Below are 27,114 nucleotides of genomic sequence, written 5' to 3'. Positions count from 1 at the left end.
CTGAGGAATGCATGCGCTACAATCTTGAAACGCACCTCTAAAGAAGATTATCATACTATTCTAGCCGTTTCAGGAATGTGAAACGTTGCAAATTCTGGAAAGCTTTTATGTTTGCGCATGTTTAGTACTCAAAGTACAATATTAAATCAAATAACAAACACACTATTTTTAAAAAATGTTGTTGTTACCATAAGGTGTGAAATTGGTATTTTAGGGTAAACTGTTTAACATCTCTATGCAATGTTAACTCATGACACAAGATTACTTTTTGACGACAAAAATAATTTAAAAACGCTGGTTAACATAGATTTTTGTGAATAATATAAATTTATTTCCAAAGTGTATTGATTACTTAATTAATAATAAACCAAAAAGTCTGGTTGGCATGGCCTGGCATGGCTAAGCGCGTAAGGCGTGCGACTCATAATCCGAGGGTCGCGGATTCGCGCCCGCGTCGCGCTAAACATGCTCGCCCTCCCAGCCGTGGGGGTGTATAATGTTACGGTCAATCCCACTATTCGTTGGTAAAAGAGTAACCCAAGAGTTGGCGGTGGGTGGTGATGACTACTTGCCTTCCCTCTAGTCTTACACTGCTAAATTAGGGACGGCTAGCACAGATAGCCCTCGAGTAGCTTTGTGCGAAATTCAAAAACAAACAATAAAGAAGCCAATAAGTGAAAAAACAAACAAACTCCCGAACAGGGACTTGAAACACAATCTTATACAGTAGAGTTTGTAAATGTTTATAAATTTTTGAGATATCCTTGTAAATAATTAATGTTAAACTTTTATAGAAACAAGCCGAGGATTAATTAGTTTTCAAATGTTTGCTTGGGAGTTTTAGTTTACCTGGTAATAAAAATTAAAACTTAACTAAGAATTGTATCATCGCAAATTATAGCTGTTTTTTTTCACTTTAAATACTACGCACTCCTGATACTATAAATACTGTTGATACGAAACGTATAATTGAAGCCTTATAGTTGTAATTAGATTTCGCAATAAAATGTAAATCCTTAACATTAAAAATTTCTATGTTTTCTAGAATGAAAAGTTTCAAAAACACATTAACATAAAAAATATTTATTCTTCACACGGTCTGATATGATGCATAAACACAATTTATTTTGTTTTATAACTGCTTTCGGTTACACACATTTGTATTTCGTACTTTTTACTAACATATACATACATAGTATTTGAGAAATATTTTTGTTCTTAAGTTAATCGCATCTTTAGTACTTAATATTGATATTAAACCAACAGTATTTGTATATTCTCAATATTTGAAATATTCCTATAACGTAATAAAGAAGGTGATCATGTTTGTGTAATAAGTAATAATTTTCTTTTATAATTACTTGTGTTTATCATTTCTTCGTTTTTGCGAAAATGCTTTCCAAATCTTCTTAAGTTCAAAAACGTCTATGTCGCATTCATCTACTACTGTTGTTTCAATTAAAATTTTATCGTTCGATTGAACACTAATTCCTGAGAGAGAAATATAATCACCATTGAAATTTGTTATATGAATTAAATTATTTTTAGTCATAGTAATTTTAATTATGATGTTATTTATGATGTTAAAAAAGGAACCCAACAGATTGCAGTCGAAGTTTAAAGTCAGAGGTATTGAAAAATATATACAGTGAGCTATATATACAGTAGTTTAACGTGAAATTGGCACCTGTAAGTATTTCAATTCTCATCGAACATTATTTTCCATTACAAGCTATATAATTTTTAACAATTATCAATGAAATGAAAAACTCATAAAAACGTACGAGAAGTTCGTTTCTACTATACTCAGATATTTTCCACAGTTCAAAATTATTATTTCTAGCTTTAGGTTTGTTTCTTTAAAATATTTATCCGACAATGTTGTAAGATATCATTGTTTTATTGTTTTGATTTCCTTTAAGTTTATCCTTACCCGGAATTGTGCTGAACAGAATCTTAAGCCGTTCACTAGGCTTTATTACGCTATAAGCTGGACAGATTTTTAATGCATGAGGATTAGAGGTTTTCACCTAGAATTATATATATTATCTGTTAAGTTCACTATTATTTGATACAAATATTTTTTACATTCGTTCCTTATTTTATCAATACGACAAGTATACAATTTTGATGATGTAAATCAGGTGGTGTTATTTCCTCTGTATGATTCACAGATATATTGTTATCTGAAAAGGTTGTATGTTTTACACTTAATTTTACGCTTAAAATAATGAAATCCGTTCCATAATTATAGTACACCAAAACTATAAAAGTACTTAAATGACTAGTTGTTTTGTTCAATGATACGCATACATATTTGCATAACTTAATATAGAAATACAAATAAGATTGAAAATAAACATTTTAAAGAGACAGGATAGTAAAATAAAACGCGATTGTGAGTATTTTTCTTGGTGAGATAAGTTTCTGAAAACAGTAAACATACATCAGTGAAGACGTGTCATTTTTAATATCGTATTTAACTTATTATGTAGAATTAAGGTATAAGTAGAGTTAAACCAGAATCCCTGGAACTAACATTCTTTATCTACGGAGAAGTTACTCTTAATACGTTTCTGTGGAATACGAGAAAAATAGAGACGAGACTGTTTTAATACGGAATTAGTCCTCACCTTGAAAGCAACAGGCATATCGACTTTGTTTCGAAGTTTTACTGAGGTACTCACACTTTCACAATATTTCTGAGTGACATGGAAACATAAAATCGTGGGTCTGTGAATTAGAGATATAACAAATTTAATTTTAAAATAGAGTACACAAGGTTTGACGTAAGTGGATTGTTGACTCATTTTACGCACGTTTGGGTAAACATTAAATAAAACGTTACAATACAAAATGATTAAGAACTTTTATTGATCGAGTAGATTAAATTCATATAACACTTTTTATTTTTCAAATCCATTAAATAAGTAACGTATTTAGTGTTTCATTGCAAAAATATTAATCATATAAGCTACCTTTTTGATATAAACATTTATTGTATTTGTTGGTAATTGAACATGAAGAAAGATCACAGATTAAATAATAAAGATATATACATCTATTGTTATGAGTATTTTCATTACATATAGTTATAATAACAGGATATTCTAAAAGTACGGTCCTATAAGGAAGTGAGACAATTTCTCTATGTGTTGTTTCTGGACATTTTTATAAAAGAACATGTTTTGAGATATCCTGTAGAAAAACGTAGAGCAGAATTTATGCTTGATCAAATATGTTTTGTCATATTTCCTTAATTAGTTAAGAATGTTTAATGAATATCACCTACTTCTAGTAGATATTCTCTAAGGACTAATCAAGAAACAAGGTAGTAAAAATCTGCAGTTAGTTAAGTAAGACTTATGGTATTATCAGTTCAAATTGTTTCCATCACGAATACGGCCCGGCATGGCCAGGTGGGTTAAGGCGTTCTACTCGTAATCTGAGGGTCGCGGGTTTGAATCCCCTCGCATCAAACATGCTCGCCCTCTCAGCCGTGGGGGCGTTATAATGTTACAATCTATCTCATTATTCGTTGGTAAAAGAGTAGCCCAAAAGTTGGCGATGGGTGGGTGATGACTAGCTACCTTCCCTCTAGTCTTACACTGCTAAATTTGGGACATCTAGTAAAAGTAGCCCTCGTGTAGCTTGGCGCGAAATTAAAAACAAAACAAAATACCTTCACGAATGTTGGACAAGTTTACTTTAATAGCAGAATCTAACAGGAAATCTTAGAAATAGCCTACGTATGAAAACTTGAATAAGATTTAATCTCGTGTGAAGAAAAAGAAGAATGGTAAAAGATTTGGAAAATTAACACAAAAATATTTATTAATATACAAACAAAAATTAAACGCAGTATGTGTGTTTTCTGCAGACACATACACAATTTTTACAAATTTAGCTTGTTGATGGGCAGTTTCCTTCTCTCGAAGCTGAATTCTTAGGAGATTGTTCAAATAGAACTGAAAAATAATACGTGCTTTGATCATGAGAAAACATCGGATTCTTTCCTTTGCAAGGACATCACCAAGTGACTGATCGTTCTCTCATAACATTCGTCTACTATAACACACAGACATCACCTACTCGGCCAGCAAAGAGCTTTGCAGACATTGACCCTTCTAATAGTTCAGCAAAGTATGATGCAACATCAGACACAGGATAGTCATTATCAGCCAGAGAGAACGATGATGAAAAGGTGTCTAAAACAAAGCAGCTTCGATGTTTTTATGGTGAACTGTTTTTAAACTGTATAGAAAGTAAAATTAACTAAATGATTTTTTAAAAAATTCGTATATTACTAAAAGACGGTAGAAACAAACGATATGCTTGTATATTACAATTTCTTTCCTTTCTTTGTTTTGATCTTATTATCAACCTGATAATTAAAATTAAACTTAAAGCCAATCGATTTTAAATTAGTATCATTGTCAAGAAGCATATTAACTTTTATTTATTCCAAACAACACATACATACCACATCGAATACACAAATATTTAATGATAAATTAGGATGCAAGATATCATGTGATTTAATAAGGTTTGAATTACAAGAAAAACCTTTTGTTATATCTAGAAAATAGAGACTACATGAAATAAAATGTATTTAATAATGGTTTACAATACCAACCACTGTATGAAACAGATTTTGTTTAAAAATAAGCACAAAGCTACACAATGAGCTATCTGTGTTCTGACATAACGAGCATCGAAACCGGTTTTAGCGGTATGCCACTGCAGGGCATATAAAATAGAACTTATTGATTGATAATTCATATAAAGTACATGATGCTAATGTCTGGTACATTTTCGTAAACTAGACAAAATAATCACAAGAAGAATTTGACAAGCATGCTAATATATTATATAATGACGAAATAATTACAGAAATCAGTGAAATGAAACTTACACTTCAATAGAAAATTGAAAATATTATTAAACCAGAAAATATACAATGTACAAATAAACCTTTTAATGTAGAAAAACAGAATGTTCCATGCAGAAAACCCTTCAACAAAGAACCAACTTAATAAAACTCTTTAACGTGAAAATGCAAGAAACGTCATTAACTTATGAAAGCAATGCACAAAAATACACGCATTCACATCAACGATTTGTTTGTTTGGGACATCACTGAGGGCTATCTGTGCTAAGTCCCTAATTTAGCAGTGTAAGACTAGAGGGAAGGCAGCTAGTCATCACCACCCACCGCCAACTCTTGGGCTACTCTTTACCAACGAATAGTGGGATTGACCGTCACATATAAATTTAGTTACCTTACGCGCTAGGCCATGCCGGGCCTACATCAACGAAGAACAATAATAAAGAAGAAGAAATGAATAATTAAATTTAGTTACCTTCAATATTCAGAAGAATAAACCGAAAAAATAAAGAGAAACAGAATAAAGTCCTTTAACAGATTTTTCAAATACAAAAGTATAATGTTGACATGAAACAATAAACAAATCTCTCTAACATAGAAATGACCATATGCAAAACTTTATCACGACATTAATGCAAAGAAAATAAAATCCATATTAGTATAACATACAATCTTTGCAAAGAATAAAATCAAAACATTTTACTACACTTTAATATGCAAACGTGAAAAACTCTAACAGCTAATTGTTCATGGACATTCATGTGTATAAGTGGATATCAGCATGTTATAAATATAAAATTCCAATTGGGCTGATTAGAATGTACGCATTTTTCAACTTTACTTTGTCATCAAATGTGTATTTCTGTACTTTTCTCCGTAAAATTATTGTTTTATTTACGTAACTTGAAAGTATCTTCTTTACTTCGATCTCCCAAACGAAATGTTTAGTTTTCTTTGGACCTTTATTTATTTTTAAACCATATGGGAAATTTCTATGACATCTGAAATGGAAATGCAGTTCTTGGAATATGTGAATAGAGAAAACGATCCAAAGGAAGTGTCATTAGCCTTAACATCTCAGATAAAAAAATTCCAAAGGCCAACCACTTTGTTAGAAAAAATAAAACTATTTTCTGAAGATGACTCCTATCCTGGTAATATTTATACTTGTGTCCCCTTGTTCTACTATTCTTACTGTTAAATATGAAAAAAAAATGATGCATCAACATTCTCACTTCCCTTCACAATCTTAGAAACATCTAAATCAGATCCCGTTAACTCTTTTTTTTTTAAGAGAAAATAATCTAAGAGATTTAGCCTTTCCTAATGTGAAAACCTCTCCATCCAAGGAACCATTCTAGTAATTCTTCTCTGAAGCATTTTTCACAGTTTGATGTCTTTCCTAAGATAAGAAGCCTAATACTGAACAAAATAATCTAAATGTGGCCTCAGCAGTGACCTGTACAATGAAATTATAACCTCTTTACCTAAGTAGTTGACTAATGGGTCTTGCTCAAAGACACAAAAGTATAACCTAGGCCAGCCTCGAACTTGCAATTATATGATTACAACTTCCAAGCATGAAAACATGGAACCATGCTACCCAAAAACAAATTCATTCCAACTCTCTAAATAACCTTTTTTTAAATGTTTGAAGTTAAATATAAAGCTGCACAATGAGCTATCTGTGCTAGCCCGCTACTGGTATCAAAACCTAGTTTCTAACATTTAAGTTCATAGACTTACTGATGTACTACTAGGGGGTACCAATTTTGTTAAGCTTTAGAAGATTCATTCTTCGCCAGCTTCGATGCGTTTCACCCATTGCATGAAAGAGGATAAAGATCGAGTAACTTACGATATATTCAACAACTGTGTGCTTTTCCCTTCTTCATTGACGCCGCTGCTTAAGTTTTTCTGCCGAACCTCCAAAATCACAGTAACCGCATCAGTTTGTTTCACTATACACAACGAGAAATAAACAACAGTGTCTCTTAAATATGAGTATATATAAATTCACATACAAAGAAGTAATTTTATAGGATATTCTCAATATTCTTACATTTAAAGTGAAGGTCGTATAATTCATTTTCATCATAAGAGCTATCAGAGGCGGACTGAGACTAGTTTGTTTATTTGTTTCTTTCTCTCTTTGCAATTAAACACAAAGATACATAACGAGCTATCTGTGCTCTGCCCGCCAGGTTATTAAAACTCGGTTTCTAGCATTTTAAGCTCGCAGACTTATCGCTATGTCACTGGGGGACGAGAATGGTTTGGTTCTCATGCAGTGAAAAATTCTTAGTCCTTTGAAAGTGATGTTAGGTTCTAATTTCAGAACAACGATACACAAAACTATTCCCTTTAAACCAAATATTTATTGAAAATGAACTACAATTTAAGTAACTTCTGTTTTATTATAACTATTTTTTTTCCATATGTGTTTGTTTGTTTGTTTGAATTTTGCGCAAAGCTACACGGAGGCAATCTGCGCTAGCCGTCCCTAATTTAGCAGTGTAAGACTAGAGAAAAGGCAATTAGTCATCATCACCCACCACCAACTCTTGGGTTACTCTTTTACCAACCAATAGTGGGATTGATCGTAACATTATTACGGCCCCACGGCTGAAAGGGCGAGCATGTTTGGTGCGAATGGGATTCGAACCCGTGACCCTCGGATTACCAGTCGAACGCCTTAACCCACCTGGTCATGCCGGGCCCCCATATGTGCTTCATAAACTAATTATCACAATTTATTCGACATTTTCTCAGAATTCTGTTTCAATGCATTGTGAGCTCAAATGCTTGTTTTTTGTTGTTCTTTTTTTATTATAAATGGCCCGGCGCTATAATGAGACGGTCAATCCCACTATTCGTTGGTAAGAGAGTAGCCCAAGAGTTGACGGTGGGTAGTGATGACTAGCTGCCTTCTCTCTAGTCTTACACTGCTAAATTAAGGACGGCTAGCACAGATACCCCTCGAGTAGCTTTGTGCGAAATTCAAAAACAAACAAACAATCTTTTTTAAATCAACATATTTTTAACAAATACAAATACAAAGTGTTTTTGTACTAGTAAGAGTTTTACCGCAAACTACGCAGTAAATTATATACGTTATGTTCACCATGAAGAATGACTTGTTTGTTTGTAGTTAAACACAAAGCTAAACAACGCCCTATCTGTGCTATACCAACCATGGGTATCTAGCATTGTAGTGCAAATTAATTGAAACAAGGCGGAAAATTACAATTTTTTCAATTTCTTGCGTTTTATTTCCGAGAATCCAAAAATTACTCACAAATTAATACACGATATGACCGCCTTTATTTTTCAGAAGATCATTAATCCGTTTCGGCATCGAGTCTACGAGTTGACTGCAATCTTTACTAATTTTTGGATAGCGGTACCACTCCTCAATTATGGCCTTAATTAGCTTATCTTTCGTAGTACAGTCTTTTCCCCGAAGTCTTTCTTTACAAATCGCCCAAAGATTTTCAATAAGACTTACGTCTAGAGAGTTTCCAGGCCAGTACAGCACCTTTATTCGCGTTGTAGTCATAAAATTCTTCACAAGTTTAGATGTGTGGCACGGAGCCAGATCTTGCTGAAAAATGCCAGATCCAACTGGAAATCTCTTTTTCAATTCAGGAAGACTCTTCTCTGCAAAACTTCGATGAACTGTGGTCCTCGCATCATACCTTCTACGATATATAAGCCTTTGATGCCATAGTAGCTGAAAAAGCCCCAAAAACTCTTCTTCAAGGGATGTTTTACGAACTGATTGATGTGAGATTCTCAAATCTGCGAACATGCAAACTTCTTTGACCCTGTACGAAAAAATGAGTCTCGTCACTGAATAACACCTTCCTCCATTGTTCTTGCGTCCAGTTCTTGTATTTCAGACCCCATTGATACCGTTTTATCTTCATTGGGTTGGTAAAAGTTGTTTTTTGACTGGTCTCCTTGCCCTTCTGACGCAATTTCGAATGACGCAATATCCTCAAAATTTCGTCATATATCCCAAAAATCGATCGATCGTTATGCAAAACACAGCTAATGACGCCATCTGTGTGTAAAAAAGACTATTAAAGGAAATCAGCGAGTCCAGCGAGCCTACACCGGCCGCCATGCTGAAATATTGTAAAATGACCATTTGTTTCAATTTATTTGCACAAGGGTGTAAGTCCGTAACTGTGGTACCATTGAGAATGGAATCCATATTTTAGCGTTATAAATTAATGAAATATTAGGTGACCTACCGATAGACATCATTATCTTCTATATTATATTATATATTTTTTTGCTCAATATATAACGATTTAGTCAAAAATTAGGACAAAACATTGTTTTTGTATATGTTGTGTTTAGTTGTCATTTACTAACCACAGTAAACCTATTTTCATATTTGTATATGATTTAAACACTTATTATTTTCATAAATAATAACCGTTATATTAATTGTTTCTTCGTTTGAGAGAAACGCATTTTCATATGTTTTGAGAAGTTTCAAGATGAATAGTTCATCTTATTTTTCAAGGTGAAACAGTGAAATGTAAACTATTACACATTTTAGGTCTATTAGCTTCGTGTTTAAGCCATACGTTTTTAAAACAAATATAAATACTGTTTTAGAGAAACTTCTATACAGTTGCAAGAACCTCAAGGTAAGTATGAGGACTTATTATACTAAAAATATTTTTCTATACTCACGGTGGGCAGAGCACAGATAGACTATTATGTAGGTTTGTACTTAATAACAAATAAACATAACCACGTTTGAGGAATTTCGTTGAGCTTAAATCCACCGCTGTTTCTTTATCCGTTTGAAGCCCTCATTCAATTCTGGCCGCATTACATTGATCTGTGACTATTCCTGTCCTCTGTTTACCACGATTCCAAAATGTCGCCTTCATCTGAATAGCTTTCCAAGAACTTCGTCTAACTGAAGAATTTGATTTATATATTTTTTCTTAGAGATTATACTGTATCTCTCAGAACTTCGAATTAGGTGAAGAATTAACCGTTGTTACCAGAACAATACTGTCATCTCTGAAGACCTTCTCTTTCGTCAAGTTTCCTGTAAAGGAAACTCTTTTCGTCTACAAAACGTTTATCAAACCTTTATGCTCATAAAGGTGTTTGTATGTACAATCTACAAATAAAACTTATACTGAGGATTAATTTCCATATATATTGTTCCTTCAAAACCCTTCATTTTCAATTGTTGTTTAAAATAAAACATATATATATTTTTCTTTCTAATGGTATGTCGAGTTTCATATCCTTCTAATTCATTATGACCAATATTTACTTCCACATTCTCACATCTACTGGCTGAATAGAGAACTCAGCTCTCTGAAGACTACCAAACGTCTTAGCTGGATAGAAAATGTGTATTAATAAATACATAAAAATTCTGACTTTTATCTTCCAACCCAACTAACAAAAGTACTGCTTCTGACGAAAGACTTCGCCAACGACTTGTGAGTGACAAAAATAGATCTGAAATGCTATCTTTACATACCTCTAATTTTTAATTTGATTAAAGGAATATGAGGTAAAACATAAGCAGATCATATTATTTTTTATCACAAATTTGAAGCTAATTGTTTCTTTTATTTGGTCAGCCGTTTAAACAGCAGTGATTAGCCTGTCTTACACATTCTTTATTTTCTAACCTATGGTTAACCTAATACTGGAAGCAGCAAAAGGAAAACTACGGCAAGTTTTGTTTTTTCTTATAAAATCGGCCTGGTATGGCTGGGTGGTTCAGTACTCGACTTTCAACACGCGAGTTGCGAACTCAAAACCCTTCATCCACAATGTATATATAGTTATAATATGATAATTAATCTCACTTTTCGTTAGTAAAGAGTAGCTCAAGAGTTAGTATTGTAAAGGGAGATTAACTGCTTTCCATCTAGTCCATCATTTAGGAATGATTAGCGTAAATAGCATTCGAATATTTTTGCGCGAAATTAAACAAACAAACAAACTAATAAAACCATTATGCAATTAATTATATTGTATTACTTTTTTATGAATATTACATTCGTTTGATCGGATGGAGTCCGGATAACTAGAATGTATTACTAAGTTCTAATATATTCTAAAATAATTATAAAACAAATCTGTCCCCTATTACATGTTTTGATTTTCATGAGAAACGTTTAGTGTATTATGCAATTTTAGTTTTGAATTTTTAATATAATTGTTATTTTGATACATGTAAGAAATATAAAGAGAAAGTAAACTAGAAGGTAAAGATTAATATTTATAGAAAAAAATTAGTCTTACTAGTTTTAGAATAGACTACGTAACTTTGTTCTTAATTAATACCAATTAATTCAGTCACAAATTTCCATATTTTGCTGTACTTAACTTAATACATGTAGAAATGCATGAGGGAGAAAGGAGTATGTTTTATAGTCTCATTTCATCATGATATCAAATTGTATAGTAAAATAAATTATTTTCAACAGATTTAATCATACATTTTAGACCTCAGATATGCTGAAAATTACATCTCAAAGCAAGGTTCATTCGCTTGGAATCACCTAGATATGCCTCAAAATTGTAAATCCCGCCCCTGTGTAAATATTTTCTAGATCACGAACTTTTTTTTTTCTTTCATTTTAATTGTAGAATCTAAACTTTAGATTTATAAAACTGTATTTACAAGTATTGTGGATACAAGGTTGTATTATTTTTAAAATACAGAAAGCCAGACCTAAGATTATTAAGTATCAAAACTGTAAATACTTAAATATTACCTTCCATTATAAAATAGTTTTAAAAGAAATAGTTCCTCTGTCCAACTTGCCGCCAGTTTGTTCTTCAACTGATCAACGCCTCGTTGCTATAGAAATAAAATATATTGTTGTGAACTACCTGCTTGTGTTGAAAAAACCAAATCATGACCCATTGTTAAATGTCGTTATATTTCATCTCCCTCTCGCACAGCGGTACATCTACGGATTTACAGCCCTAAAATTAGGGGTTCGATTCACCTCGGTGGATTCGGTAGATAGCCTCATGTGGCTTTTCTATAAGAAAAACACATTTACTATAATTTAGTACTCCTCAAGTAAAAAATTACACAAGGCACTTATGTGTTTTAAGAAAACAAACTAGGTCTGAGAATTTGAAATAATGGACAAAGTGCCCGTCATTTGTGTTAGCAGATACGAAATAAGCAACGTATACCGTGTTTACTCGCTTATAAGACGGGGATTTTTCCTCGAGATTTTGGGCTCAAATTGGGGGGGCCCGTCTTATAGGCGAGGTCTACAGACATAGAAAATAATAATAAATACAGACATAGACGAAGGCGGGAAACCTTAAACGACCGGAATTAGCTACAGTTTGTCAGTGGATTGTGGACTCTTGGAACGAGATTCCGTCAGATATGGTTATCAGATCGTTCCTCAAATGCGGAATTTCGAATTCCATTGACGGCAGTGAGGATGATGAACTTTTCAGTGAGTTTATCGGCGGCAGAGATGACGTAGAGCAGGAGGAGAACACGGAGGAATGTGACCTCTACGATGATGGATTGTCCGAGGAGCAGTTTTATGAACTGTTTGGAGATAGCGACAACGAATAATTTGAAGGCTTTTGAATTTCATAACTTGCATACTGATTTGCTGTGTTCTATTAAAGTGCAGTTTGCGTAAACTCTTTTAATACTTTGAAGAAATGTGGTTTAAAAGTTAGCATAAACGTACTTTGATACTGAAATATGTTGTGATAAGTTTTGTGCGTTAGATTGTTCTTTGTTATGTGTTTTAAATATGAATATTTATCATACAGTAAATAAAATAGTTGATGAAATTCCATTAAACGCTTGAACACCGAGTTTGGATTTATTCATTTATTTTCACTTTTCTATCTCTTCTATTTTTCTCCTTCTAATCTGAAATCGAAATATCGTATACGAAACCCAAAATTAGGTTTCTATTAATTTCCATTTTTTTTCACTTTTCTCTCGTTACCTGCTTTCCTTCCTTCGTCTTATAAACGAGTCTAAACAGAATATCGACAATCTCTCAGGTGAAGTTGGGGCCCGTCTTATAAGCGAATCGTCTTATAAACGAATAAAAACGGTAACTGATTGAAATTTATTTTAGACAGCGTACTAATAACAAACAGTATTATACAAAAATGCTATGATGAAATATAAAACAGAGAAGTATTGTTGAAAAACACAGGTATTTATTAAATGTTGTAGAAATTTCATATGAATGTGGAAGTGTGTGTTTTTTCTTATAGCAAAGCCACAGTGGACTATCTACTGTATCCGCCTAGGAGAATCGAACCCCTGATTTAAGCATTGTAAGTCCGTAGAATTATCGCTGTCCATGAGGGGGACAAGTGAAAGTGTACAAAACGCTTGTATATCACATACATAAATAAAATATGTGAATATAAATAAATTCTTCAGTATATACAATGCTCCCATTCTTTATTATACATGCATAAAACATTCTTCGGAACGTGGTTGCAAGAACGAGTTACACCTTGTCGTGATTTGAGGTATTTGTGATTTGACAGTTAGGGTTAGTAAACTTGATGATCATTTCAAGGCCATGGCTGAAACATATTTAATTTCGTATTTAATGGTGTCACTTGTGAGGAGTAATTGGGTGGAGATCTTTTATAAGCTTGCAGAGTGGAGGGAGATGTAGGCTGTAGCATTAGTTTTACACTTTTATTAGCCTATTTTAAATGAAATTATCTTGTTTTATAACATTTTTCCTACTCTTCTAAATAATTATTTCACATTAAGCAAGAGCTCTAACATTATTCAAATTCCTAAATTATTTAAGACTATTGGTGATTAAAAAGGACTTAAAATCTCCATTAATATTGTATACGAATCATCGTTATTTAAAAAAAACACAAAAAAAACTATTTTTGTAATTTTAATGTTTTCATCGCTTCTGCTGTTTTAGCTGTATTTGTCTTTTAATTGAAAGTGAAAAATAAACCACATTAGATTATATAATAAAAGGATGTTTATACTGTTTGTGGCTGACAACAAAGTCATGCATTTCAATACAAAAAAAAATGAAAGCTGGTATTAAACTATCAGTGTTTACAGGTTTTAGTTCACAGTAAGAACAGTTTAATGTCTTAATTTTGTTTTTCTTTATACGAAACAAAGTAGAAATAATTCGTTTTATAATAATTTCTTTTCTTTTCTGATTATTCGCTTTATTTCTGTTTTACTGATACATCTATTATGTAATTCTTGAAGACAGAAGGTATACTCACGAGTTAGTTTTATTAAAGTAATAAAAAAACAGTGAAATGTTTATAGTCTTCACAGTTCATTTAGTTAGTTTGTTGTGAACTTCAGTGTCTGTACGTCTTGTGTACAGCTATTTAATGGTATAAAATATCAGATATTAGTTTCTTATAGCCTAGTATAAGAAAGTTAGGTTTGTTTGTTTGCCTGAATGACACTTAAAGCAAACAATGGACTAAGGATGTTCATGTACATGTTATGAACACAACTTTACAACAGTTTGTTAATAATAAATTAATGTGTAACTTGTTCATTGTGAATGATTTTGATGCTGTCTTTAGAATAGGTAAGTTCAAATCATTAAATAATATTGTCGAAAGTGGGATATCCTGAGTCTGATATTAGCTAATGATAATGAGAAATCCACGTAAGCTTCCGATTGGTTACGTTATCATTATTGGCAATTATCATAGAGTGCTATAGAATTACCCGCCCTCTAGTCACTTTGTTTTCAGAGAAACCAAAACTCTGTCCGTGGAGTGCCCAGCAAGGTAAAGTTAGGGGATTTAAGACAAACTCTAAACGTGGCAATTGGTTTTCGTACGCAAACCATGACAATAAACTATCCATTTGAACAGCATTGATTGAATAAACTAATCGACTTATTAACGGTTCCAAAAAGAAACCAAATAAACACAGCCTTAAAACTATGCTCACCAGATAAAATTAACGACGAATTAGACAAAATAAGACAATATTTCATCAACATCAATAAGTTTTCTCCACAAACTGTGGAAAACATTATACGCACACACCTAGACAAAAAGCAAAATCAACTAACAAAAGTAAATATATCCCACGATTTAAAAACTCACGATACCATGTGCTGCTGCATATCATATATTCCCGATATCAGCAGAAAAATGACCAATATTTCGCAAAAACTAATAACAAAATATGAAATTCCAGTTAATACTAAATTTATTCGAAAACCATGCACAAAACTAAGGTCTATACTATGTAAAAACTACACTGACAAATACCACACCAACATTAATTATAAAATACAATGTGATAACTGCCATGACTTCTATATTGGAGAAACAAGTAGAAAAATGAAAACCAGATTCAAATAACACAAAAAGTCACCTTCACGCGTTTTCAAACACTACAAATCAAATAACCATAACATAACCATAGAAAACACCCAAATACTAAATAAAGAAGCCTTACTTATACAACAACTCAAGTCTAAAATAAACCAACACAAAGGAACACTTTTATACCTATATTAATAATATAATATAATCAAACATTTAAGCACACCCTCTACATTTCTATACTTAGTTTCACAACCCCCTTCAAACCTGTGATCAGCTATCGGTCAGTTACCTCTTTCTTTCTTTGTAAACCTGACGATGACCGAAGAAGGTCGAAACGTTGTTCGTTCCTCCACATAAAGAAACGTTCTCAAACCAAACCAGCCGTTTGTACATACAAAGTTTTTGTTTGTTTGTTATAAAACACAAAACTACACAATAAGCTCTTCGATCACTGTCCATCAAAGGTATTAAAACCCGATTTCTAGCATCATCAGCCACACGATTTAGTGCTAGTCCACTGGGGGTGGGGTGTAATTCAAAGAAAGAAAATATCGTTTTGTTTGCGATGAAAGTATATTGCTTGCATCATCATTTCACAAATTTTTCTTAGTGTTACAAGTAATTTTACAATTTTCTTTGTATATAAAAAGAAAGCACTCACTTCATATTTCCGTATACAGTAAGCGATTGCAAACATTGTTCAAACAAACTGATCAGTTTGGCAGCAAGTTGTTGTGACACATCAGTTTGTTTCGATATTTGTTACGAACTACGATTTATCTCAGGAAGTGTAACTCAGGCACGTGTTCACATGCATGAAAAGAAATGGATGTTACAGCATACATTTCCCTCTTAAGTAAACTTTAGTTAATAATTTGTTACGGTGTAAAAGGCATATTGCAAGTAATGTGCCCCCCAGTGGCACAGCGGTATGACTGCAGACTTATTACACTAGAAACCGGATTTCGATATCTGTGGTGAGCAGAGCACAGATCGCCCATTGAGCAGCTTTATGCTTAATTAAAAACAAACTGCAAGTAATATTTTTATTGTCTTCTGAATAAGCCGTTTGAAACTATGTAAAAGTATTATAGAATGTAAGAAGTCCTGGCCGTACAAATAGAAATCTGTATACGATTTTCATAGGTTGTGATATCACTATCATTCCACTGATACATATCACTATTAGTAATGTCTTTATTCTAACTTTAAGTTTTCAAAGGAAACGCCACAATTAGAAAAACAGCTTTTTAGTCCTAACTCTAGAAGCTTGACGTTACAAGCTCAACAAGCTATTAGATATTTGTGATGAGACATTCACAGCAGCATACACACCTTAGACTTACGGTAAAAAATATTACGACTGAAAATTTAGATTTAGAGCACAGTATAGCAGTTATATTTTCAGAGACTAAAGAAAGAGAATGAGCAGTTGAAAGTTCAATTTCTTGATAAATGGTTTAATGTTCTTTAAAAAACAAGTGGAACAATATGACACAGACTTAACCTTTAAATTTTCTGATCAGACTATTTAACCTTTACTTTGGATCCTGATATTATCGAGTTACAAGATGCTGTGGCTGAAGCGACAAATGTCATAGGCGATTTTACCTATTGGGCAAACTGAGCAATTATCCAGGTCCCTGCATATGAAAAGATTCCCAATGCTATGCCTCTTAATCTACTCCTGAGTTGTTGTTTTTTATCTTTATGGGCCCCGTTTACTGAATTCTGCCTTGGGATCCAGAATGACTAAGATCGCCCCCGCATAATGTTTAATTATTTCCAAATAACAACACAGAGATAATAAGAAATAATTGCATCGAACTTCGCTTAGTGCTTTGGTTTTTTTCAATGTATAAAGCTTATTTTTAGGCTCAAAAACGCATTCAGTAAAAAAATCAAAAACTCGTAGATCTTTATAGCACTCTTGGATTAAGGGATGGCCTGGGACAGAGTGGTCATAATTTTTTTTAGTTTACCTATTACTAATAGGATTATTTATTGTTAAAGAATATTTGATAATTTGAAGTAAAGCGCAAAGCTACACAATGGGCTATTTGTTTTCTGCTCTCTGTAGTTACAGAAACCAGTGTTTTTAGCGTTATAAACCCAGAGACTTACGGCTGAATTAACAAGGGTAGGGAGGCCGTACAATTTTAGCAGCTTTCTTGGTAGTGTATGACTCCATAATGGTGATAAACCTGATTATGAATCTTATTGTTATCCTTCTTTTTCTTGTTAAAAGAGACAGTGCAACATCGTTTTAATTTAACTTTTACAGTTACGACAGAAAGTGTTCGTTCCCCAGCGTCGTGAGTAGTTTTTTTTCCTGATAACTTAAAATGTATCACGATTAGGATAATGAAAGTACAGTATATTATAAATATTATACTAACACACATCTACATAAAGTTTTATGTAAATTCAACGACAAATAAACTGTTTATAAACAAATAACCAAACATAGGAGCGACAGAAAGTGTTCGTGCGTCTACTTTAATGGTCAGTTGTGTAGCCTTTCAAGTGAATTACTTCGCGCAATCTCGTTTGACAGTACTCGACTGGTATTTACTTCCATTCTTCTTTAAAGAAGGTCTCCAAGTCTTGCAAGTTTTTTGGATGACGCTGATGAACCCTGGTCTTCAACTCATGCCAAACGTTCTCAATTGGGTTGAGATCGGGTGACTGCGATGGCCACTCCAAAACGCTTATATGGTTCCTCTGCAACCAGGATTGCACATATTTCGATGTGTGCTTAGGGTCATTGTCGTGCTTGAAGATCCAACGACGCCCAAGCTGCAAGTTATATCATTCTTGATATAAGTGCCTAATATATCAACGTACTCTTCTTTTTTCACGATTTCGTTGACGCAGTGAAGGCTGCCTACACCAGAAGAGCTGAAGGAACCCCATAGCATGATCGAGCCACCTCCCTGTTTAACTGTAGGGACGGTGTTCTTTGGAAGATTTCGTTCCCGCCTTCTTACGGAAAATATTGCGAACATCATTGTAAGCGAAAAGCTCGATTATAGTCTCGTCTGACCACAGAATACTTTTCCAATAGGTAAAGGGTTTATCTACATGCTTTCTTGCATACCTCAATCGTGCTTCTAAATGAACAAGCTTTAGATATGGAGCTAGGACGGCATGCTTTGAACCCAGAAGAGCGTAACATGTTCGTAACTGTGGAGATGCTTAGTTCAACCCCAGATTCCCTTACCGGTTCTGTATGCCATTACGTGTTAAACGAGAGTTCCTACTGACTTCTCTGAGAACCTTCCTCTTGGTTCTCTCTGGAAATTTGGTTGGGCGTCCGGAACTAGGGATGTTAGCAGTTGATCCTGTAAGCTTAAACTTGGTAATTATGCTTTGAACAGTAGATTTCGCCACATTAAGTTGTGTAGCAATACCGGAAAGAGACACACGAGACTTGTATTTTACAATAATTCGGTTTTTTAAATCAGTGAACACTTGTTTCCTGTTCGCCATGATGACCAAGCAGATAATGACGGAGACGGCGCTAAATTGCGGGAAGTACATTTTTTGCTGGCTAAATTCCAATAATTATGAACCCAGTGTCTCTTTCTGAAATGATATAATGTAGTTTATTCGCCAAACCAAACAAAATGTTAACGGGAATTTTAGTTATTTCACACGTTCTGAAACGTACGAACACTTTCTGCTCCTCCTATTTTTGGTTATTTGTTTATAAACAGTTTATTTGGCTTTTAATTTACACAAACATTTATGTAGATGTGTGTCAGTATGATATGTATAATATATAATAAGTATATTGGCCTAATTGTGATATTTGTTTAAGTTATAAGCGTAAAACTACTCGGGACGCAGGCGTACGAACACTTTCTGTCGTAACTGTACGAAGTAGCATTTACGGATCAATTTAACATGTTAAATTGTAATGGAATTAATGTATTATGTCTTTGTTTTCAGATAAAAGACAGCAGTTAAGCTTCAATAATAAATTAAGTGATAGATATTCTTCATTTGGCAAACTCTGGCGTCGGATTGAATAAGCTCTGTAAATTAAGTCACAATGTGTACTTTGTGTCATTAGATGCTATGATTACTTTGGCGGTATCATCCTGTCAAAAGCAGCAGAAAAGAATAATGTAACGAAAGGGTTGACGTGGAGTTGCTGCTTTCTAAATAATACTTTCCAGTTTTCAAAACAAAATCAATAAACTCGTTTTTCTGAGCGTTTAGGTCAAAGTTAAGTTATACACAAGCTACATTCGTTATTATTTAATCTAACCTTAATACTTAATTTCTGTTGAACATAAAATATTTTTGATATAAAGCATATTTGTGCTGATAAACTCAGTCATTAAACGCGATATAGAGATATACAATTTGGGCCCTAAATTGGTATGTCATGTTTTAGTCTTATTGACATACTAAACTCAGATCTTTAGTCGTTCGTAAAAGTTTAACAAAATATCGTGTTTATCGCACAACGTGAGTGAATGTTTAACATAAAGGAATAATGGTTATACATTCTGGATAAGTATTGTTTTGATTTTTGAATTTCGCACAAAGCTACTCGAGGGCTATCTGTGCTAGCCGTCCCTTATTTAGCAGCGTAAGACTAGAGGGAAGGCAGCTAGCTAGTCATCAACACCCACCACCAACTCTTGGGCTACTCTTTTACCAACGAATAGTGGGATTGACTGTCACTTTATAACGCCCCCACAGCTAAAAGGGTGAGCATGTTTGGTGCAACCGGGATTCGAACTAACGACCTTCCGATTACGAGTCGAACGCCTTAACCCACCTGGCCATGCCGGGCCTTTGGGTAAGTATGGTTTGTTTTCCTTGTTGTTGTTTTTTACTTTCGCGCAAAGCAACTCAAGGGCTATCTGCGCTAGCCGTCCCAAATTTAGTAGTGTAAGACCAGAGGGAAGGCAACTAGTCATCACCACCCACCGCCAACTCTTGAGCTACTCTTTTACCAACGAATAGTGGGATTGACTGTCACTTTATAACGCCCCCACGGCTGAAAGGGGGAACATGTTTGGTGCGACAGGGATTCGAACCGCGACTCTCAGATTACGAGTTGGACGCCTTAATCCACCTGGCCATGCCGGGCCTAGGGTAAGTATGGAAAACAAAAGGAAACAGTATAGCCATCTATATTGTCGACATAACGTAGAAAAATATACATAGCTGTACGAAGGTCACTAAAGTAGCCTTTGTATTACAGATTTGAAAAGCCACACAGCTATAATTATGAAATAATAATAAAAAAAAGCAACAGATGTTTGTCTTATGAAAACAAACTATCTCGTTTGGATTGTGAAAAACCTTTGCTCAATCATTTGTTATTTTGTACGCATCAAGGTGTAAATGGAATGTGCAAAACGAACTGGAAATCATAATGTTTGTTGTAGACTAACAGAGCCCCTGGTGGCTAAATAAAGTGTGAAGTCTTACGACGTTAAAACCTTTGCTCGTAGTAACAACCGAAAAGGCTAACACAAAATGACTATATACAACATGTATACACACCGATGTCTGTGACAAGTAGTTTACCAATAATAGTCGTGTGCTATCTCTGAGCTTTGACTCGTCACAAGACTACACCACTGACCTTTACATTTCGTATTAATATACGACTTGAAACGAATCGTGTAGTTGTGCATCTATTCGTAGGTAACTTTCAAGAAATTTAATTATTTTGTATAAGGAATGTTCTATCTGAAAACCCAAACTCTTGTAAAGTCTTAAATGCGTGGCATAAATTTTCCATGTTTTTAAACAATGGTTATACTGAACAAATGTCTGAACAATCTGGTGAACGTTTGTGTTTTAAAATGAATCGAAAATTTCCCCAGGAAAACATTGAGTGTTGTAGATATCATATCCAATCAGATATTTTTTGTTTTGTTTTTTGACAAAACTTAAAGTGGTAAGTGTTGCAAACTTATTTTAATTCCTTTATGTAAAAGAAAAAAATTATTTTGATAAGAATTTCAGTTGTTATTGGAATTGCCCTGTAGGAAATCACACAGTTTTGTGCATATAAAGTACAAGTAATCTGATGAAAAAGTGCGTAAACACGGTAAGTGGGTGTTTTCTTATCGTAAAGCCACATCGAACTATCTGCTGAGTCAACTGAGGGGAATCGAACCCCTCATTTTAGCATTGTAAAGCTGTAGACTTAGCGGTGGACCGGTAAGTGTGAAACATTGTAATTTTATTTAGTTACTGCAATTTATATTTGAAGAAACTGTTTTGAAAATAATTCATATTAGCGTGTGTTTTTTTCTTAAAACCACATCGGGCTATCTGCTCAACCCACCGAGAGGAATCGAACCCCTGATTTTAGCGTTGTAAATCCGGAGACATACCGCTGTACTAGCGGGGGGCAATTCATATTATATTTTCTATTTTTACAGCCTTAATATTATTGATTTTGGTAATTTTTTGTAAATAATGTTTAGATTTTATATTGAAAAATAAAAGACAATTCTAATTATGTGGCACAGATAGCCCAGTTGCTTTGCGCCATAAAACACCAAACTAACCAACCAATCAATCTGATTATGTTCCTTGACTTGTGAAGTTATGGAAATGATGAACGTCTCGTAGATCTAACGTAAACAAATAAAGCAATATTAAAGACTTACTAACTTTTGCGCCCCCGTCGGTAACAGCGGTATGTCTGTGGACTCACACCGCTAAAAACCAAATTTCGATATCCGTGGTGGGCAGAGCATAGATAACCCATTGTGTAGCTTGGTGCTTAATTCCAAAGAAACAAATAAAAATACTTATATATATGAAAACGGCTCGTTTGGGTTGAGAAATTTTTTTACGTAAAAAATTATCTCAACCCAAACGATCCAATTTTACATATATATTTCTCTACAAGTGGGTTTTCTCGACATCACTAAGTAAAAATACTACCTTTTGCACTATACATCAGTTGAACACAGTCTGATACTAGAGCAAAATACCACGTGGTTAGAATGTAGAATCAAACCAACACAATAAATAACACATGCACTTCACTTTGCGCCTCTGCAAACAAATTTTTTACATGTTATTATTAATTTTTTACCAATACAGTTATTTTAAAATCCGTTTTTTCCCTCGACTTTGCTTTCCATATTGTTTTCGTAGTTTATCTTTGGTGCATCATTAGCCAGGTGGTTAGGATGCTCGACGTGCAACCTACGGCCTGAGGGTTCGAATCCCTGGCCCATCAAACATGCTAGCCCTTTCAGTCGTGGGGGCGTTATAATGTGAAGGCCAATCCCAGTATTCATTGGTAAAAGAGTATTCCAGGAGTTGACAGTGGATGGTATAATCTTACATTGCTAAATTAGAAATATCATTCATAAGTGTATGAATTTATATATATGGTAAATAAAATTTAATGACAGTAGCTTACATATCATATCAGAGGTAAATTTGGCATGCCCAATGTTTCATTTGGTTGTGGTAGCATTTTCTACCACATCAAGTGAACTATTTTGTTAACACACAATTTTATAAACATTTTCTTGATGTTGTGTTAGTACAAAGTGCAGTTAAAATGCAGCAGATTGTCAGTGTAGTGCTGGAGATGAAAGTAAATTAAAAGTAACAATCATCCAGTGCAACTTTCTAGTTGCTAGGCTATTACTAAACTTCTATTTGAAAAAACATTCTGAAAGAGAAGTGATGTCAAGATTTGTGGATCCTCACACTCAGAATTTGAAATTATCATTGTTTACAAGCACACATAAAGCTGTAGAAGTAACCATTTTTACAATGTCTCTAAAAGTAATTTTAGATCAAATTTTACTAAACTAACATGATTTTTAATGTGGCTAAGACCTTAGATAAAGATATGTTGCTACCCAAATAATCTTACGCAAAAATTCTCGCCAGTTTAACTGTTGTGCTAATCCCAAAGTATTCATGGGCTATGCAACCTTCACGAGCAACAATACTCTATCAGAGACTAGGCTTTCACTGGATGACCCTTGAACTACGAAGAAACAATCACTCTTTACCCCATTGTCTGAACTAAGTTTGCAAATGTCTCAAGCACAGGTGCCATTACTAACATTGCAAACTCCCATGAAATACATGTCGGTAAAGCCATCAAAGTATCAAGAGATACACCTGAGAAGTCCTATTAGAAGGTGCCTTGCAATTAAGTTCCAAAATAAACAAATGTGCACACACCTTTGACAGGACCACCAGATCCCAAACCTTTAAGGAACCTTCCCAAAGCTTAGATCTTCTCAAGAGTTGGCTAAACTTTGGAAAGGATTTAACAAATCAGATCTTGGAAACGAGACCCTGATAGCATAGAGTACATGAATATTGCATATATTTTCTAGCCCTTGACACAAATCAGACCTACCCTTGATAGCACACTAGTCAATTTCACCAAAATCATCCTAAATTATCATCCTTTTCCCTTCGTTATTAATAGCATATTAGTAATCATTTACGTATTTGTGTACATGTGAAAAATTTTACCTTTTTTCATGAATAGCTTATTAGTTGTCATTTTAATGACAAAACACCCAAAATTACACCCAAAACATTTATTATGATACTTTATTTCATGTAATACATAGGTATATAGTATACATTGTTTTAAATGAAATTGCAATAAATTAAATGCGAAAAGCAGATGGTGTCGAAAATGCTCGATTTTGTCTACTTGACATTCCATTTAATGAGCTGAAAATGAAAGCAAAAATTAAAGAATATGAAAATCAAACACACCATCTATTAGAGCAAAAAATTATCTACCAAATGACATGAAATATTTTGCGAAAGCGTTTCATTTATGAATATATTTTTTTAACTTGAAAAAACGCTCACGAATTATTCCTCAACCCAATATTTTCTGACAATGGCTTTTACTTCATTCTTGGCCCGGCATGGCCAGGTGGTTAGGGCGTTCGATTTGTAATCTAAGAGTCGCGGATTCGAATCTCAGTCCCACTAAACATACTCACCCTTTAAGCCGTGGGAACGTTGTAAAGTGACGGACATTCCTACTATTCGATGTAAAAGAGTAGTGCAAGAGTTGGCGGTAATGATTAGCTGCCTTCCCTCTAGTCTTACACTACTAAGGGACAATTAGCTCAGGTAGCTCTAGCATAGCTTTGCGCGAAATTTAAAAAGGGAACAAAAAATTTCAAATAGCTCATCTTATAGTTATTATTTTGTGCTGTTACTATAAATATTTGTATTCAACGGTAATTTTTGCATTTGATGTATTAAAGTTATAAATGCAGTTTTAATACATTTGTTATGGTAGATTTAATGCTCTTACTGAAAGTTTTGATCATTATTAAAGGGTAATATATATTATGCTTTGTACTGTTTAATTTGAAGAAACAGCTAATAGCCAGTGAATATCATTTAGTTTTTAAATATTTTACCTTACAGTTTTATCAAGAGGTACAGAGAATTAAGTCTGTAAAATTTAATGATAAACAGAAAGAGTAGAAGGAGTTAAACAGGAGAACATATCCAAACAGTACACCAACTGACAGACATTCAGTGGAGGACAAATAACGCTCATCTTCAGACAAATCTTGTGAAAAACATTGCAATAAAGAACTATGACAATAGGAAACTTTTACTAAAGCCACTGGACTCAGTTGTCAACAAGAAAAGTCCATGAGTGGTGCAAAAACCATAGACATTGAACTAACAAGTAATGACGAAAGGCGATGTGGTCCAATAAATTGTATGCTTTTTTCAAGGAGTTGGAAAAGGCATATTTGAAAAAAAAAATCCCAAAAATAACTCATCTTTCTTTTTATAGTTCCAACTGTCAAGGCTTCTGGCAGCAATGCCATTGTTTATAACGTTTTTTTCTGGCATACACCGTTTTTCTTGGTTTCTCTGGAAGGTAAACAAATGCCTCAATTTACCTTAGCAAAATTTCCAACCAAGTGCACCAAAATGCTCTATATGATGTGGAAGGATATTTCGAAGATAATAATGTTTCCAACCACAATGCCAAAACTGTGAGTGAAAGGTTTGAAAAATATGATGGAAACTTCAATAATTTCACATGGATATGCTATTCCCCAGATCTCAATCCCACTGAGTTAGTGTGGAATGAATTTGAATATCACATTCACTATCACTATCCTTTATTTATCTTGTTCCACGAAAGGTATGAAATACTTATGACTGAATGGTGAAAGCACACAGGTCACTCATAGTTCCCCAGATTCCCTGCCATGTCATATCATGGCTGTTATTCAGATAAATTATGGCCAAACTTGGTATAAAGTATAGTTCCAATAAAGTGGCTAATTAATATATGAATACATGTATAGCGTTTTACAAATGTCTGGTGTTTGCATAAAGTAATTTGCAAATTTTGTTTAATGCAAAGGAAGCAACTGCACAAATAACACAGCTTTCAATCAAAATATGAATTAAAATATAATATTTAATATGGATGTTAAAACTTTGTAATATAAAGTAAATTTTGATTAATGACCTTTCAATAATTATTTAAAGATGTAATGTACCTGACGTTTTCATTAATGATAATGAGAGAATGTTTTTAGTTTTGACATTGACAATATTTTTATGGTAGTGGAATTTATAATGGAAATAAGATTACCAGATAATTTCACAATGTATTTCGGAAGAAACGCAGCTTGAAGCCATATTTTAAGTAACGGTTGTGGAAGAAATTTGGACTGTGTTAAACTATAACAATCGTGAGTGGAAGAAACTATCGATAAGAAATGAAATTCACAGAAAATAGCTTAGATATTATATGAAATATAATGTTAGTGTAGGCAGTATCCTATTTGACCATAACAGAATAACTTAAATCATGCAGATTAAAAAATTTAATAAGCATTTAGTTTAGTGAATGTTTTCTCAATATTTTTTCAGTACAATGTGAAGTTGGACTGGATAAAAATGAGAAGGCGAAGAGTAATACTTACTAGGTACCATTTTTTAATCTTCTCTGATCTGTACTAAATTTTTATCTAAAAGGAGTCTAATAGAATGTTGGCATTTATGGATTTCCATCATCAGAACTTAAAGGTTAGTAGCTTTACAGCAAGTATCTTGTTTTTATTAATTATCGAGGCTCAATGTTTACAGTTCTACCTCTTTTTACTTCACATTGAACATGGGTTCTGTTCGGAAAACAACCAAATGTAGTTAGTAGAAATTTCAAAAGTTGCAGGTATGTGTATTCACTGCTTCTGGGAGAATGGAAAGAGTGAGCAGGACAAGTTAATCTTAGTTAGATGTGAGACCCAATGAAGCTTGTTGGACTGGCTTTCACAAACGAAAAACTTTGCCCTTTTTCATTGATAAAATAGTAATCATTGTTTTAAATACTGTGCGCAAATGAAAAACTTTTCCCTTCGTTATTAATAGCATATTAGTATTTGTGTACATGTGAAAAATTTTACCTTTTTTCATGAATAGCTTATTAGTTGTCATTTTAAATGTTCATCATAAGTGAAAAAATGTAACCCTTCAATATTAGCGCATGTAATGTGCTGGAATTTTCTCTGATATCATCAGTAATGTATTACTCTTACCTAAAGTGAGAAAGAGACTAAATGGAATGTTAACAAACTGAAGAAACTATACTTATTCAAAGCTTAAAATAATCAAAGTACAAAGTGATAAGTGTGTAGGACGAAAGACAGTACCTTCACTTGTTCTTCACTGAGAAAACATAATATTAAATACCCTGTTTTACAACACTATCCTTTTTAGGATGCATGTGTTACACTACTGAGAGTCGTTTCGAATAAAAGAATAGGGATAATACACTCTTCAGGTATCATCTGACATGATAGTGAAAAAGATTACTGTCCACTTGATCTATTACATTCTACTCT

The sequence above is a fragment of the Tachypleus tridentatus genome, chromosome 8 (genome assembly GCF_004210375.1).
Source record: "Tachypleus tridentatus isolate NWPU-2018 chromosome 8, ASM421037v1, whole genome shotgun sequence".
In the NCBI taxonomy this organism is placed as follows: Eukaryota; Metazoa; Arthropoda; class Merostomata; order Xiphosura; family Limulidae; genus Tachypleus; species Tachypleus tridentatus.
This window is presented reverse-complemented; position numbering follows the sequence as displayed.